This window comes from Lissotriton vulgaris, chromosome 5 (genome assembly GCF_964263255.1).
Source record: "Lissotriton vulgaris chromosome 5, aLisVul1.2, whole genome shotgun sequence".
Lineage (NCBI taxonomy): Eukaryota > Metazoa > Chordata > Amphibia > Caudata > Salamandridae > Lissotriton > Lissotriton vulgaris.
In genome coordinates this window covers 1,370,901,424-1,370,916,705 of record NC_141693.1, presented here as the reverse complement: position 1 = coordinate 1,370,916,705, position 15,282 = coordinate 1,370,901,424, and the positions used below count along the sequence as shown (strand labels likewise).

The window sequence follows — 15,282 nt, the reverse complement described above, 5'->3', positions numbered from 1 at the left end:
ACACAATTGCGCAAGTGCTGCCACAGGTCCCAGAGGAGGCTTGGGCTTTACTCTCTCCGGCTGTTGCAGTCGGGAGAGATGCAGCAATGTTCACAATTTGTTGTGGATTCGACATAACTGGCTCACTGGGAAGATCAGTTTCATCGACAGTGGCCCTGAGGTGCCAAGCCTGGTTGAGGACAACTGTCTTTTCGGTGGATGTCCAAGCTTCCCTTATGGACATCCTTTCGATGGCACCCGTCTTGCCGCAGACTCAGCGCTGGATCACTTTAAGTACTCGTGGGCTACGGCCAAGTCCTTGGATTTCTCTGCTGCCCCACATCACCCCGAGTCTGCCTTTCGCTCCTTTCGTAGATATGGAAGGGGTTTGATTGTGTCCGTCCCTGCCAGCCCCCGAACCACACATGCTCCCAAGCCTCTGCGTAGACGAGGGCTCGGTACCCACAGACTTTGTGGGTCATTTAGCGAGTGGTCTGGTCCGTCCACCACCCCACCAGCAGCTGCAGCCTCCAAGCCTACCTAGTCTTCCTCTTTACCACCATGATCATCCAGTTGGCGGAAGGATTTGCCATCACCTGCCCCACTTGCAGTCAATTACATCTGGCTGGTGGGTTCTGCAGATTGTCCGAAGAGGCTAACCCCTTCCCTTTAATACTTTCTCCCCCCCCCCCCCATGCCACCGCCTCACAACTGAATGACATGTTCATTTGTCCTGGCTCCCTGAGCAAATCATGACTCTCTTGGCCAAGAGAGCCATAGAGAGTGTTCAGGGACCAGAGGTAGTTTGTGGTTGCTATTTCCGCTACTTTGTGGTCCCAAAAAAGTACAAGGGCCTTCGTCTTATCCTAGACCTCCAAGCCCTTAACATCTTCCTCAAAAAAAAGAAATTTGAGATTCTCTCGCTAGCTCAGGTCTTCGCTGCCCTGGACCCAGGAGACTGGATGGTAGCGTTGGATTTGCACGATTCCTATTTTCATATTCCCATCCTGCCTGCCCACCGGCACGCTCTGCGGTTTGCGGTAGGCCACGAGCATTTTTAATTCAATGTTCTCCTCTTTGTCCTTACCAGCATCCCTTGGGTGTTCACCAAGGTGGTGGCATTGGTTGCAACTCATCTGCAGAAGTCAAGGGTCCCAGTCTTCCCCTAGCTTGACGACTGGCAGTTGAAGGTGGGCTCGCCCCATGTTGTCGTCTCCCACCTCCAGACTACAGCGAACCTTCTGCAATCACTGGAATTCACTGTCAATGTGCCAAAGTCACACCTGACTTCATCGCAGACACTCCCTTTCATCTGACCTGTTCTGAACACAGTGCAGTTTTGGGCTCATCCTCCCGTGCGGCGAGTCCAGGATATTCAGGCTATGATATAGTTGTTTCAGCCTCTATTCTGGGTTTCAATGAGACTTACTCTGAGGCTTCTGGTCCTCATGGTCTCCTGTATTCTGCTGATGACACATGCCAGATGGCATATTTGGGCTCTGCAGTGGGACCTGAAGTTCCAATGGGCGCAGCATCAGGGGAATCTCTCCGACTTGATCAAGATCTCGGAGGGAACTGCAAAAGATCTGCAGTGATTGCTAACTAACTGCGGTTGGGTCAGAGGCAAACCGCTCTCCCTTCCTCAACCTGATCTGACAGTAGTAATACATTCATCACTTCTGGGATAGGGTGGTCATATGGGACAGGTTCAGATCAGAGGACTCTGGTAACCGGCGCAACCAGACTCCACATCAACATGCTGGAGATCCGGACAATCTGACTGGCATTGAAAGTCTTTTTACCCTCTACCAAAGAAAGCCTAGTGCAGGTGTTCATGGATGAAACCTCTGCCATGTGGTACTGCAACAAACAGGTTGGGTGGGGTCATGGACCCTTTGTTAAGAGGCCCTGCGTCTCTGGACATGGCTGGAACAGCAGGCCATTTCCCTGGTGGTTCAACACCTGGCAGGTTCGCTGAATGCCAGGGCGGACAAACTCACGCCTCGCGGATCACACATGGAGTCTCAATCTGGAGATGGCAAAAGGTCTCTTTCAACAGCGGGGATGGATGTGTCTGCTTCCATTGAGAAGGCGCAATGTCAGCAGTTTTGTATGCTGATGTTTTCAAGCTGGCTCTCGCTCTGGAATGCTTTTTGTCTGGAGTTGAGTTCAGGCCTCATGTACGCCTTTCTGCCCATACCACTCCTACCCAGACTTCTCAAGAAGATCCGAAACAACAAGGCCCCAATCTTCCTAGTGTCTCCGGACTGTGCATGGAGAGTCTGGTATACCAAACTCCTGAGCATGGCCACCGATCATCTGATCAGGCTGCCTCTTTGAGAGAATTTTCTGTCACAGCGGCAGGGGATAGTTCTCCACCAGAACCTGTCCACCGCTGCCTTCTTATGTAGCAACAGCAGCTGACAGCTTTCGACCTTTCTCCCAAAGTCTGCAATGTAATTCTGGCAATCAGGTGTTCCTCCACCAAGACTGCCTTTAAAAAACATTTGTGGCATGGTGTGCAGAAAAGTCCATAGATCCTCTATCTGCCTCACTTTCTGAAGTTTTGCTTTTTCCCTTGCCCAGCAGGCACTGGGCACTAGTAAGGGATATCTTTCTACTCTGTCTGCCTTCTTACAGCTGCCTGACCAACCCTCCTTGTTTAAAACCCCTTTTGTACAATCAATCAATCAATCAATAAATCAGAGTACTTGTAGAGCGCGCTACTTACCCATGAGGGTCTCAAGGCGCTGAGGGGAGGGGGTGCCGCTACTGCAGGTCTTGAGGAGTCTTCTGAAGGCGAGTAGGTCTTGGGTCTGCCGTATGTGGGTAGGGAGGGTGTTCCAGGTCTTGGCAGCGAGGTAGGAGAAGGATCTGCCGCTGATGGTCGTTTGTTGGATGCGGGGGACATTGGCGAGGGCGAGGCGGGCGGAGCGGAGCTGGCAGGTGGGGTGTAGAAGCTGAGTCTGCTGTTAAGGTAGGCTGGTCCGGCGTTGTGGAGTGCTTTGTGTGCGTGGTTGAGGAGCTTGAAGGTGATCCTCTTGTCGACGGGGAGCCAGTGTAGGTCTCTCAGGTGGGGGGTGATGTGGCTGCGGCAGGGGACGTTGGCGATCAGTCGGGCGGAGGCGTTTTGGATGCATTGTAGTCGTCATAGGTGTTTGGCTGGGATTCCTGCATAGGTTCTAAAAAGGGCTCATCAACCTCCCCTCCCCGCCCCCCCCCTCTCCTTCACCATTCCTAATGCCCTCAGTGGGATCTTAGTTTGGTTCTGATATTTTGGATGTGTGCTCCATTAGCTCCATTAGAGCCTCTACAAAACTGTCCAATCAGGCTCCTCACGCTCAAAACAGGCTTCCTAGAGGCCATTATATCCACCTGTAGGGTGAGTGAGCTGCAGGCATTGTCCTCTAAGTTGCTGTATATCTCTATTCACACTGACAAAGTGGTGCTTCTCACCAGCGCCTCCTTCCTGCTGAACGTGGTCACACTATTCCATGTAGGACAGTCCATCACCCTACCTACCTTCTACTCTCCTCCACATACCTCTAAAGAAGAGGAGCGACTCCCCTGTCTGGACCCAAAAAGAGCTTCTACCTTGACTACACACAAGATTCTGGGTTGGCCACTAACGCTTCATGGGTTATGTTGGTGCTCAGAAAGGTCGGGCGGTGCAGAAGCACATTATCTGGATCATGCTTTTCATCAAAATCTGCTGCGAACTGGCCAAAAAGCAACCTCCTCAAAGGCTTGCAAGCTCATTCCACCACAGCTAAAGTTGTGACCACTGCGCTAGCTTGCGGAGTACCAGTTCTGGATATCTTCCAGGCAGCAATGTGGACTTCCCTGCTCACCAACTGCCTGAACAGTCAGGTCGTAGAGATGGGCATTTCATCCGTTTGGTCCTCCATGACTTCCTAGTCTGAAATTGGTCCTCAGCCCTCCTCCGGGGATTGTATTGGTTGGGTATCTATTCAAAGGTAAGATATCTGCGGCTGGATGTGTCTACCAGAGGAAAAATGTCCTTACCTTTGGTAACGCCTTATCTGGTAGAGACCATATCTAGCTTCAGATTCCTTACAGACCTACCCATCCTCCCCGCTCTAAGAACAGATTTCTAGGGTCGAGGCTGATCCCTTTCAGGGCCCTGGTTTAGGGCACACTAGTGTCACTGCACTGCATAGTTCTGTGCTTCTGGCATTGAAAGTCTTGAAAAGTAACTGACGTCAGTGCGTGTAAGTAGGTGCCATGGACGTAACTTCCGGCATGGACGATGCTGATGATGCCACGCATAGCTGATTAATGCCACCTACCAGCGCGCAGGGGTACTGCTCATGAAAAATCTACCGGATCGAGTCTGATGCCTGGGAAAATTCAAAGGTAAGGAATCTGTAGTTATAGTCTCTACCAGATAAGGCTTTGCTGAACGTGAGTAACTTGTTCTTTAATCCCTCCGGTGGCTATTAGAGGGAAGTCTAGCCAGGACTACCAAGTGGGATAGCATTTGACCTTTATTTCAGTGTGAGGGTACACTAATCCTATGTATTGTGCCCTATTTTTACATATTAGCACCCTGCCTCGTGGATTTACAAGGCACACTTTAGGGAAGATTCATGAATATATAAAGATACTCTTTTGCTACATGGCAAAGGCAGTTTTCTGTGCCATATGTCATTGCAGTGCATTAACCCCTCCCATGCTCATGACAAGCTCAGCTGCTCATGAGCCACGCCGCCGTGGCGCTCACACGTGGGGATAATTCCCTTGCTGTGCTGAACGTTCCACGAAAACGTGTGTGGTCATGATGAGCTCAGCTTGTCATGAGCACAGCGCCACCGTGCTGCATGACGAGCTGAGCTCGTCATGAGCACCGATGCGCTGCGCGCGCCCCACCTCCCCCCAGCACTGTGGGGGAATTACCCCTGATTCGAAGGGGTTAAAATGGCAGTTTAGCCAGGACACAGTGGTGCACCAGATGGAAATATATTTTTGTTGTGTATGTGGGTGGTTTAAACACACACTATACCCCACGTATGACATTTACCTTTCCATGCCATAAACACATTTATATACACAAAAATGTGATGGATGGAATCCTTTAATTTCAGCCACTGGTAATTCCTCTGGGCCACATCCTTGTTCATTTTTGTTTCACACCATACCACCTCTGTTTGTTCCCAGCCATATGCAAAACATGGAGGATCTACCCTGGCAGTTCGGCCTGGACTATTCATATCGAGACCAGGCCGAGACTGATTTGCATATGACTTTGTCTAAACTGAGGTGGCATGGTGGGAAAAAGAATCATGAAATGGTATTCTAACCTGAGCGCTTGCCAGTGGTTAGATGAATTGCAAGCATTCCTCTCATCACCTTTTGTGTATTTCATCTGCCCTTAGTGGCAAGGGTACGCCCAGATGTAGACCCATGTTACCTGTGCCACTGGAACTAAGTTACACCGGACTGAGAAGCCCCAGTCAAGCCGAAACCATTCTCGGGTTGTTTGTATTACGGTTCAGGGAGGACCTGGCTTGCCAGTTTGGGCTGGACTATTCGTGTTGATTTGCATTTGGCCTGGTTCAAACTGAGGTTGCATGGTATGCAAAAGAATGATGCAATGGAATGCTACCCCAATCAATTGTCAGTGGTTAGATGTATTTCAAGCATTTTGTGTGTTTGGTTAGCGCAATGGGGAAGTTAAATAGGTTATTCAAATGTACAGCACATTAATAAGAGTTGAAGGACAGGTACTTTTCTACTGTTTGTCAGTGGTAAAGTCCATAGAGTTCTAAAACAAGCGAAATAAAGATATCAGAATTGTTTTTTTAAATCAGCGTTGACCATGCAGAAGACGCAAATTTGCTACAGTAGGACTGAGCTATAATAAATACGTAGAGTTATAGAAGGATAGGTACTATTAATCTGGCTGTTTTTGATAAGGGGCTCCAAGCGACATCTAATAAACAGCAAAGCTTGGATTGCCTGTGATATCACTTGGAACCCCGAGGTCTAAAACGCAAGGTTAATCATGAGTAGTAACCACCTACAATTTTATGGTTTTTTGGTCCTGCCAAATCTCTCCACTGGTTCAGATCAGAAATACAGAAGTGGAGGAGCTCTATCATAAAGGTGTATATATATATACGTATTTTTCAATGACAAAAGTTTTGGGAGATTTTAGAACAGGTCAGCGGATATATCAATGTTTGCTAAATAAGCCATGCATTACAAATGCGGTTTACCTGCAGAAATACTGCTTACCATATTTAATCCTTTCCTGTTGCCAACGCTGGAGAAGAGTAGCAAAAAAGAAATATAAGGACTTGAGATTTAAATGTGGGGAAGAGCGTGATTGGCTCTACTTTTCAGATGTAAAACAGTCCCTGAAGCACTTCCTAGAAGACAGATTTCAACACAAAATTGCCCATAGTGTGATGTGAGAGAGTAATGATCCGTTGGTCAGAGCTAAAGCCACCTCTATGCATATTGTAAAGAAATGTTAACCACACATATACAAACAGCTGCGCTACTAGGCCCAGACTAAAAGAATACCTGCCTTCTTGTGATCCATCTCGCCCCCTCAGCTGCCCAAAAGTCGGTTAAAAATACTTGACATCCTACTTCCCACTTCTACCATCCTTGGTTTACTTGCTCCCTCATATGAATCTTAAATAAGGAAATCGAGTTTGCTCTGCCATGCACCATCTCCCGGCCTAAGTGCTGTTGTCCAGGAGTCGATGCTGTGCTTACAGTGCTCTAACTGGGCTGCTGTCAGCACAAAGAGCTATTCCCAGTCACCTGCCTGTCTGCACAGAGCCCACCTCGTGGGGATATGGTGCTAGGTGATGCCTTGGTACCACACACGTTCCTCTGCCTCCAGGTGATGCCTTGTACCACACACGTTCTGCCTCTACATGATGCCGTGTACCACACACGTTCTTCTGCCTCTAGGTGATGCCGTGTGCCACACACATTCTTCTGCCTCGACGTAATGCATGCACCACACACGTTCTTCTGCCTCTAGGTGATGCCTTGGTACCACACACTTTCTTCTGCCTCTAGGTGATGCCTTGGTACCACACACATTCTTCTGTCTCTAGGGGATGCCTTGGTACCACACACGCTCTTCTGCCTCTAGGTGATGCCATGGTACCACACATGTTCTTCTGCCTCAAGGTGATGTCTTGGTACCAACCATGTTCTTGTGGCTCTAGGTAATGTCTTGCTACCACACACGTTCTGCCTCTATGTGATGCCGTGTACCACACACGTTCTTCTGCCTCTAGGTGATGCTGTGTACCACACACATTCTTCTGCCTCTAGGGGATACCTTAGTACCACACACGTTCTTCTGCCTCTAGGTGATGCCTTGGTACCACACAAGTTCTTCTGCCTCTAGGAGATGCCTTGGTACCACACACATTCTTCTGCCTCTAGGTGATGCCTTGGTACCACACACGTTCCTCTGCCTCTAGGTGATGCCTTGGTACCACACACGCTCCTCTGCCTCTAGGGGATGCCTTGGTACCACACACGTCCTTCTGCCTCTAGGTGATGCCGTGTACCACACACGTTCTTCTGCATCTAGGTGATGCCTTGGTACCACCCACGTTCCTCTGCCTCTAGGTGATGCCTTGGTACCACACACGTTCTTCTGCCTCTAGGTGATGCCTTAGTACCACACACGTTCTTCTGCTTCTAGGTGATGCCTTGGTACCACACACATTCCTCGGCCTCTAGGTGATGCCTTGGTACCACACACACTCCTCTGCCTCTAGGTGATGCCTTGGTACCACACACGTTCTTCTGCCTCTAGGTGATGCCTTGTACCACACACGTTCTTCTGCCTCTAGGTGATGCATGTACCACACACGTGCTTCTGCCTCTAGGTGATGCCTTGGTACCACACGCGTTCTTCTGCCTCTAGGTGATGCCTTGGTACCACACACGTTCTTCTGCCTCTAGATGATGCCTTGGGACTCCACATGTTCTTCTGCCTCTAGGTGATGCCTTGGTACCCCACACTCTCCCCTGCCTCTAGGTGATGCCTTTTTACCACACACGTTCCTCTGCCTCGAGGTGATGCCTTGGTACCACACACGCTCCTATGCCTCTAGGTGATGCCTTGGTACCACACACCTTCTTCTGCCTCTAGGTGATGCCGTGTACCTTACACGTTCTTCTGCCTCTAGGTGATGCCTTGGTACCCCACATGTTCTTCTGCCTCTAGGTGATGCCTTGTTACCTCACAAGTTCTTCTGCCTCTAGGTGATGCTGTATACCACACACGTTCTTCTGTCTCTAGGTGATGCCTTGGAACCACACGTTCTTCTGCCTCTAGGTGATGCCTTGGTACCACACACATTCTTTTGCCCCAGTTGAAACTGGCGATACCAGAGAGCCAGGAGATGGCAGGACATTCTTTGCCAGGCCATTGGTGAGACTAAGCCTTCATAAAACGATGGATCACTGTCCTTGACAAGGCCACAAGCATGAGGAAAGACTGTCCTGTGTCCGCCAATGACAGTGGCATGAGCTGTGTAGTGCAGTGGTATGAAACGGGGCCGCTGATAGCCAACCTCTCTGAGGGCGGGACATATAATGGCATTTATCTCTTAGTCAGACCTTGAGCCTTAATAGACCTAACTGCACATCAGAAGCCGTCTTAAATATAATCCTGTGCCATGAGGAGTACAAGTAAAGATCCTGTTTGGAGCATTCCATTTTTTTTCACTAGGCCGCTGTGTAGACCGCAGAACAGATGCCTCGGTTTTGGACCAGGATGGCAGTTTGTAGTGAAATTCTTTCACGGTCTGAACATAAAGTTTGAGTATTTGTCCTCGGGCATCAAAGGTCATGAACAATATTATAATGCCATGAGATGATATGAAATAGAATTATCAAAGAGATTGTTTGGCTGTTACGCAGCAAGGCCACGCCAATATCACAATGAACAACAATTGCCAATACTGCTGGTTTTTAAACAATTCGGAAACAAAAAGAAACAGAATGAAACCACTTCTTCTTAACCAATCTTTCAGTTTGAATTAATGAATTTATTTTTCAACAATGCAATTTTCTCTATAGAATTTAGACACCTTTAGAAAATTCAATATTCACAAACCAAAATGTATACAAATCCCCACAAAAAAAGACTCTCACACTTTGTTCAACATCATTCTTATCACCATCTCCACACGCTTTTCACAACATTTTCTCCTTCAGACTCACAAATAGTGAAACATTCATACTGGTTGTCCTCTCATTCACCCATTCATACAAACAGCGTATTTACATTCAATAAAAACCCCACCTAGGGTGCCTGTGACTACCATTTTCAAAACGAAAAATCTCTCAGAACTACAATGGTACATACTATATATGCTATATTTGAAAAATCAACCACGTTCATTTAGGCCAATCAAGTCAAGTTATCATCCCAAGAATTATCAGAGTTTTGTATTTTTGGATGGCCTATTGTAAAAAAAATTCACAAATGTTCAAATATAGCATATATAGTATGTACCATTGTAGTTCTGAGAGATTTTTCGTTTTGAAAATGATAGTCACAGGCACCCTAGATGGGGGTTTTTATTGAATGTAAATAAGCTGTTTGTAAAGTGATGAGCTGTTAATCACACAGTTTGGTCAAGTGGAGAAGCTGGGATTTGAGGCCAGGATTGCTTTCTCTACAGTTCAGAGACTGTAGGATCGTTTCTTTTTCTCTTCTATTAAACTCCAGGGGTCAGTGCTTGTGGTTAGTTATTCAATAATGCTATTTAATTATCGTTGGTATATGGAGTTCAGTAAATACACTTATCACTCCTTAAACGGAAACTATACACCCATATGGACACTTGGGTACGGGAAACGGCCTTTACAACTCGGGCAAAGCCACGCATGCAGTTTCCACACAAGCACAATCATGCATGCCTTACCCGTGCATATATATACGTGGTTAAGGCAGTATGCAGTCTAGATGTCCAGGAAGTGTCGGGACAGAAAGCTTGCCGCGGATAGGTAAGAGGCTGGGTCTAGGTTTGGGGAAAAGTTTTAGGGGTGGGGTAGTTTTTAGGGCTGGATTTTAGGGCTCGAGGCACTTGGGTAGTTTTAGATTTTAGGCATAGGGTCATTTTGAGGGCTCAGGGGGTCAGGTTTTTTATAGGGCGGGGGCCAGGGTTTTAGGGCTTAGGGCAGGGGGATCGGGTAGTTTTATGGATACATTCAGCTGCAACCACAGAGTATGAACTGTGGGTGTCGGGGCAGGACGGAACGCCTCCCTGGTGTCTCCTATTGAATCACTTCCATCTCATTTCCACACTGAACTTCAATAAGGGAAGATCTAATAGTAAGGTGGCTGTGGTGTTGAAAGTGTCAGTGCTCCAGGGAATCTGCCTATAAGAGTTATTGGAGGCCTTGGCTTCTAATTAGTGTGGCTGAGAGAAGGAAGTATGCCTTGAAGAGCTTAGTTGAATGAGGAGACCTGGAGAGGTTTCTTATTGCTGATCAGCGATAGAATGGCAATCTACTGTGTACAGTCTGCCTCAATGATGTAATCTAGTCAGTTCATTGGCCTTTCCTAGAAGGGGTGCTCGAGCGATTTGGCTTCGGGCCCTAATACAGGAGGTGGGTAAAACTGTTGTACACTGACCCCAGGGCTAGGCTAAGAATCAATGGAGTAATGGTGGAGGACTTCCCAATACGGCCGGGCACCAGACAGGGGCGCCCGCTGTCGCCTCTGCTTTTCGCTCTCACTATAGAGGTGCTAGCATGTGCGGTCCGGCAGAATGTAAACATTCTGGGGTTCAGTATCGGGCAGGCAGATGACACTGAGGAGCAAATATCGTTATAAGCTGACGATATCCTGGCATAAGTCGATCCTTTACGATCCCCGGGGGCAGGAGGAATGGCCAGACCTCCCAGAGAGGCTCCAGACGACGGTGGAGGGATATATGTGACGCAAGATGCTACTCTTTCCTATGGCAGGAACATTAAGCAAGTGATGGACAATTTTATAGAGGACGCAACAAGGTTGAGGATGCTCCCCCTAACGATACTAGGCAGGGCCTCCATGTTCAAGATGATAACGCTCCCGAGGTTCCTCTATGGCTTCCAGAATGAATACTTCCCAATCCCAAAACGGGTGTTTAAACACATTAACGCTGAGCTGAGGGCCTTCCTCTGGCTGGGGAAACGACCACGGGTAGCGCTGACGACTCTACAAAGACACCAATATACTGGGGGTATCTATCTCCCTGATATAGAAGCGTACTATTGGGCGGAACATTTGGCACCAATAAATGAGTGGTTACATGCCCTAGCAGCACACCCCACCTACGCGCTTGGAAGACACAGCATGGGGAAGCGTACATGCAGCCACTACCTGTACGGGGGCAACGGGAAAGCCAGACTGCTTCCGGCCGCTAGGATCACACTGGAGACATGGGCGAAGGCGACGATGCAAACACCACTGTGGCAATGTGCTTGGCTGAGTTAACTCAGTAAATTGAAGGGATTCCAGAGCTGGGACACCATAGGTATATCGTCACTGGGGGATGTCATAAAAAAAGGGGACCTACACTCTTTCCAATCACTGAGGGGGGAATACGGCTTACACCATACACAATATTTTAAATACCTACAGTTGCGACACGCCTGGAGGGCAGAGGGGACTTTGACTGGACCGCTCCCAGAGTATGCACCACTGGAGGGCCGCCTCTTACAAGAACAGATTCCAAGTAGAGCGGTTTCACTGACCTATAGGACCTTGATGAATAACGTGCCGGATGGGCTGGAAAAGCTTAGAAGCACATGGGAACAGGAGGTAGGGGAAACGGACGAGGTGGAATGGGACATGGTTCTGATGCATCCGAGAGAGGTGGCGATCAAGTCTCGATTGCGACTTATTCAATATAATGTACTCCATAGGAGCTACTTCGACAGAGTATGCCTACATAAGAGGGGGCGGGCTAGTGAACCAGGCTGTCTAAGGTGTGGACTGGACAGGGGGGACTTCTACCATATCATCTGGACCTGCCCGGCGATCCAGGAGTCCTGGGGGGAGATCCTAAGAGAACTAGGTGAGGTGCTGGAGTTCACACTACCCTTAGATCCTAAACTAGTGCTGCTGGGAATGACAAATGACCTAGACTTGAACCGCCCACTGCTGATCTTCCTAGTGCTAGTGTTGGTGGTGGCCAAGAGAGACGTGGGGAGGAGATGGGGGGGGTTTCCACCTTGCCCCGCAGCTGGACAAGTGGTGGAGAGGTATGGACATATATATGGCAGCTGAAAGAGTCCCGTATAAGGCGAGAAGATGTCCCAAAAAGTTTGGCAGAGTGTGGGGCAAGTGGAGTCGCTATCATGGGTTAGATGGGGGACGGGGGCGTGGCTTGGACGCCGATCGGGATGGCGGCGTGAGCTCGCAGCTCCGCGCGGAATCCCGCTAATTCTCCTGTTTTCGGTACCCTGGGCGACCCGGAGTCGACGCTCCTGCCCTCTGAAGTGTAGGGGGACAGCCGGGCACGATCGGAGAGTTGCTGGGGGACTGCTGGCCCCGAGGAGAGCGAGTTGAGGAGACGTCCGAGGTGTTGCCGAGAGTGAGAAGAAAATGGCGGCGGAGAGGTCGGGCGGCCTCGGACCTCAGTTCTGAGCCGAGTTGTCGCCGACGGGCAGGAGATCCTGCAATCGATAGATCGAGGCACTAGGATCAACGGTGCTGTATCCAGAGACCAGGGGACGCTGACTCGCCCCGCCCAGACCTTGGGGACCCTCGCTGGCCGCCGTCCCGAGATTTATCCTTCCCCCCCCTCAGGCTTCTGTGGGGGTCAGCTGAACAGGGCTCGCCAAGCTGGTCATTGATCCTGAGGGCATAGGCGGCGACGTTGGACACTGCCCGGAGCCGGGGAGCTGGCACTGAGCTACGAGCGCAGACACTAGACGGGCACCTGGGCCTGTGACGCAGCACCCTGGAATGGCGGCGACCGGAGGGCTGATGGCCGAGGAGCGCGCTGAGGGGGACCCGGCGACATCGACTCGGATGGGCGAGATTCCCTCGCCGGAGTTGGATCAGGAGCAGCGGCTGAACCGACGTTTGGATGCCATACTCGATGCGATCACCTCGACCAAGGAGGCGCTGCACCAGGACATCGCCCAAGTGGCCACGGGCCTGGGGCTGCTACGAGCGGACCACGCGAAGCTGGCGGACAGGGTCAAGGACCATGACCAACTGTTGCTGGACCTGAAGCCGTCGGTGGTGACCGCGGAACACAAGATCACGGATATATTGGCCCGGTTGGACTCGCTGGAACGACGGGCGGAGGATGCTGAAGGCCGCAACAGACGGAACAACCTGCGGGTCGTAGGCCTGCCGGAACGGATTGAGGGGGAGGATGCGGCGGCCTACATGGAGAACTGGTTCCGCACAGTGGTGGCGCCAGAGGGGCTTACTCCTTTCTTTACTCTGGAGCGAGCCCACCGGGTACCAGCTCGCCCGCCGGGGCTTGGCCGCCCCCCCCCCGACCGATGGTGGTGCGGCTCCTCCACTACAAGGACCGAGATCTCCTCATCCAGCGAGCTAGGATGTCGGGCCCATATGAGGTGGAGAACAGTAAGGTCACGATTTTCCCGGACTACACCCAAGCGGTCCAGAAGAACAGGGCATCGTTCCTAGCGGTGAAGAAGGAGCTCCGGGAGGAAGGCATCCAATATTCCTTGCTCTATCCGGCCAAGTTGCGGATCATACTGGATGGCACTACGCACTTTTTTCAGACTCCGGACGAAGTTTGGCAATGGCTGGAGTCGTATAGAGCGGGGAAGGACAGGTCGCATAAAAGTAGGCGAGATCAGCCTAAGCCGCCCCGGATTAGCCAATCGCAGCGCATCAGGTCCCGCAACAGGCGCCAGCGGGAGAAACGGGAGGCTCAAATGGCGGCGGAGAAGAGGGATGCGCTCGCAGCGACGGCGGCCATTACGGGGTCGCAACAGACTAGTGAACTGGCAGAATCGGACTCAGGCGGGGAAGGCAGCAGGACGGGAGAGGATCTCTCAGAGGCGGAAAGCTCGAAGGGGCCGATAGTGACCCCACAGACATCGGATGGGATATTTTGCGGCTGAGACTGTTTTGGGACTTGATCGAGACTTCATGGTAGGGTGGTATCCTGTTGGTGAAGAGCGGGTTGCCGGGTAGGGGACCTGAGTGCTTAGTAGGGGATGAAGGCGCGGGGCGCGGGCTCCGCTAGCTGGGGTCGGCGGTAACTCACCCCCCTTGGGCCCTTAAGGCCTACTGTGGTGGAGACCACAGGGTAAGGGTGTGGGAATTTGGTTCAAGGTTTGGATGGGGGCTGACATTGGGTTCGTGTGCTCTGTCCTGGGGAGTGGGGTTTGGGGAGTTTTTCTGTTCCGGGTGTGTTTGGGGGGGGGCAACTGCATTGGGGGGGTTATGGACCTTTGTTATTTGAATCGGACTGTTCGATGTTGGAATGGGGACATTACCTAATTTGAAATGCCTGACGTGGAATGTCCGGGGGCTGCGAACTATGGTGAAACGTCACAAAGTTCATGCATACCTGGTGCGTAGGGGGGTTCAGGTCGCTATGCTACAGGAGACTCATCTCACCAAAAAAGAGTGCGCTGCATTGCAAAAAAGATGGCGGGCCAGGTGTTTGGCACCACTTACTCAGCGTATGCCAGGGGGGTGTTGATCTGGGTGAGGGCGGGGATACCCTTTCAAGTGCTGAATCAAGTGGTGGACCCTGATGGCCGGTTCGTGGCGGTGGAGGGGAGGTTGTATGGAAGGGATGTGGTTCTCTGCTGTGTGTATGCGCCGAACACTGATCAAGCTCGATATTTTGATGGCCTCTCGGGGTCCTTGGCCTCTTTCCTGGCGGGCCCGATAGTGCTAGGGGGGGACTTCAATTCGATCACGGATGTAGCTCTGGATAGGTCCCATCCCCCCCTGGTGGACTCCCCGGTACGCAGGTTGGCCATGCACAGGAAGGATTGGCAGGATAGATGGGGGTTGCTGGATGTCTGGCGGGAGCAGCACAGAGACGTCAGGGATTATTCCTTTTACTCTGCTCTCCACGATCTGCATGTCAGGATAGATTCGGTGCTCTGCGGTGGGTCCCTAGCCCCATTGATTTCTCATACGGAGTACCTGGCTAGGACCATCTCGGATCATAACCCCCTATTGGTACACATTCAGTGGCAGCGGGAGCGCTCAGCGATACCAACATGGCGGCTTCTGCCGGAGACGCTGGAGGATTCTGTGTTCAGCGACGCGGTCCAGCAAGGCATTGATAGCTA

General features: G+C 50.8%; 1 protein-coding gene across 2 annotated transcripts in view; it reads left to right on the top strand.

The window, feature by feature from the left end:
* The window catches only part of MAGI3 (membrane associated guanylate kinase, WW and PDZ domain containing 3), a 1,323,293-nt gene that overhangs the window by 1,027,222 nt on the left and 280,789 nt on the right, over positions 1-15,282 (top strand). The window lies entirely within an intron of this gene.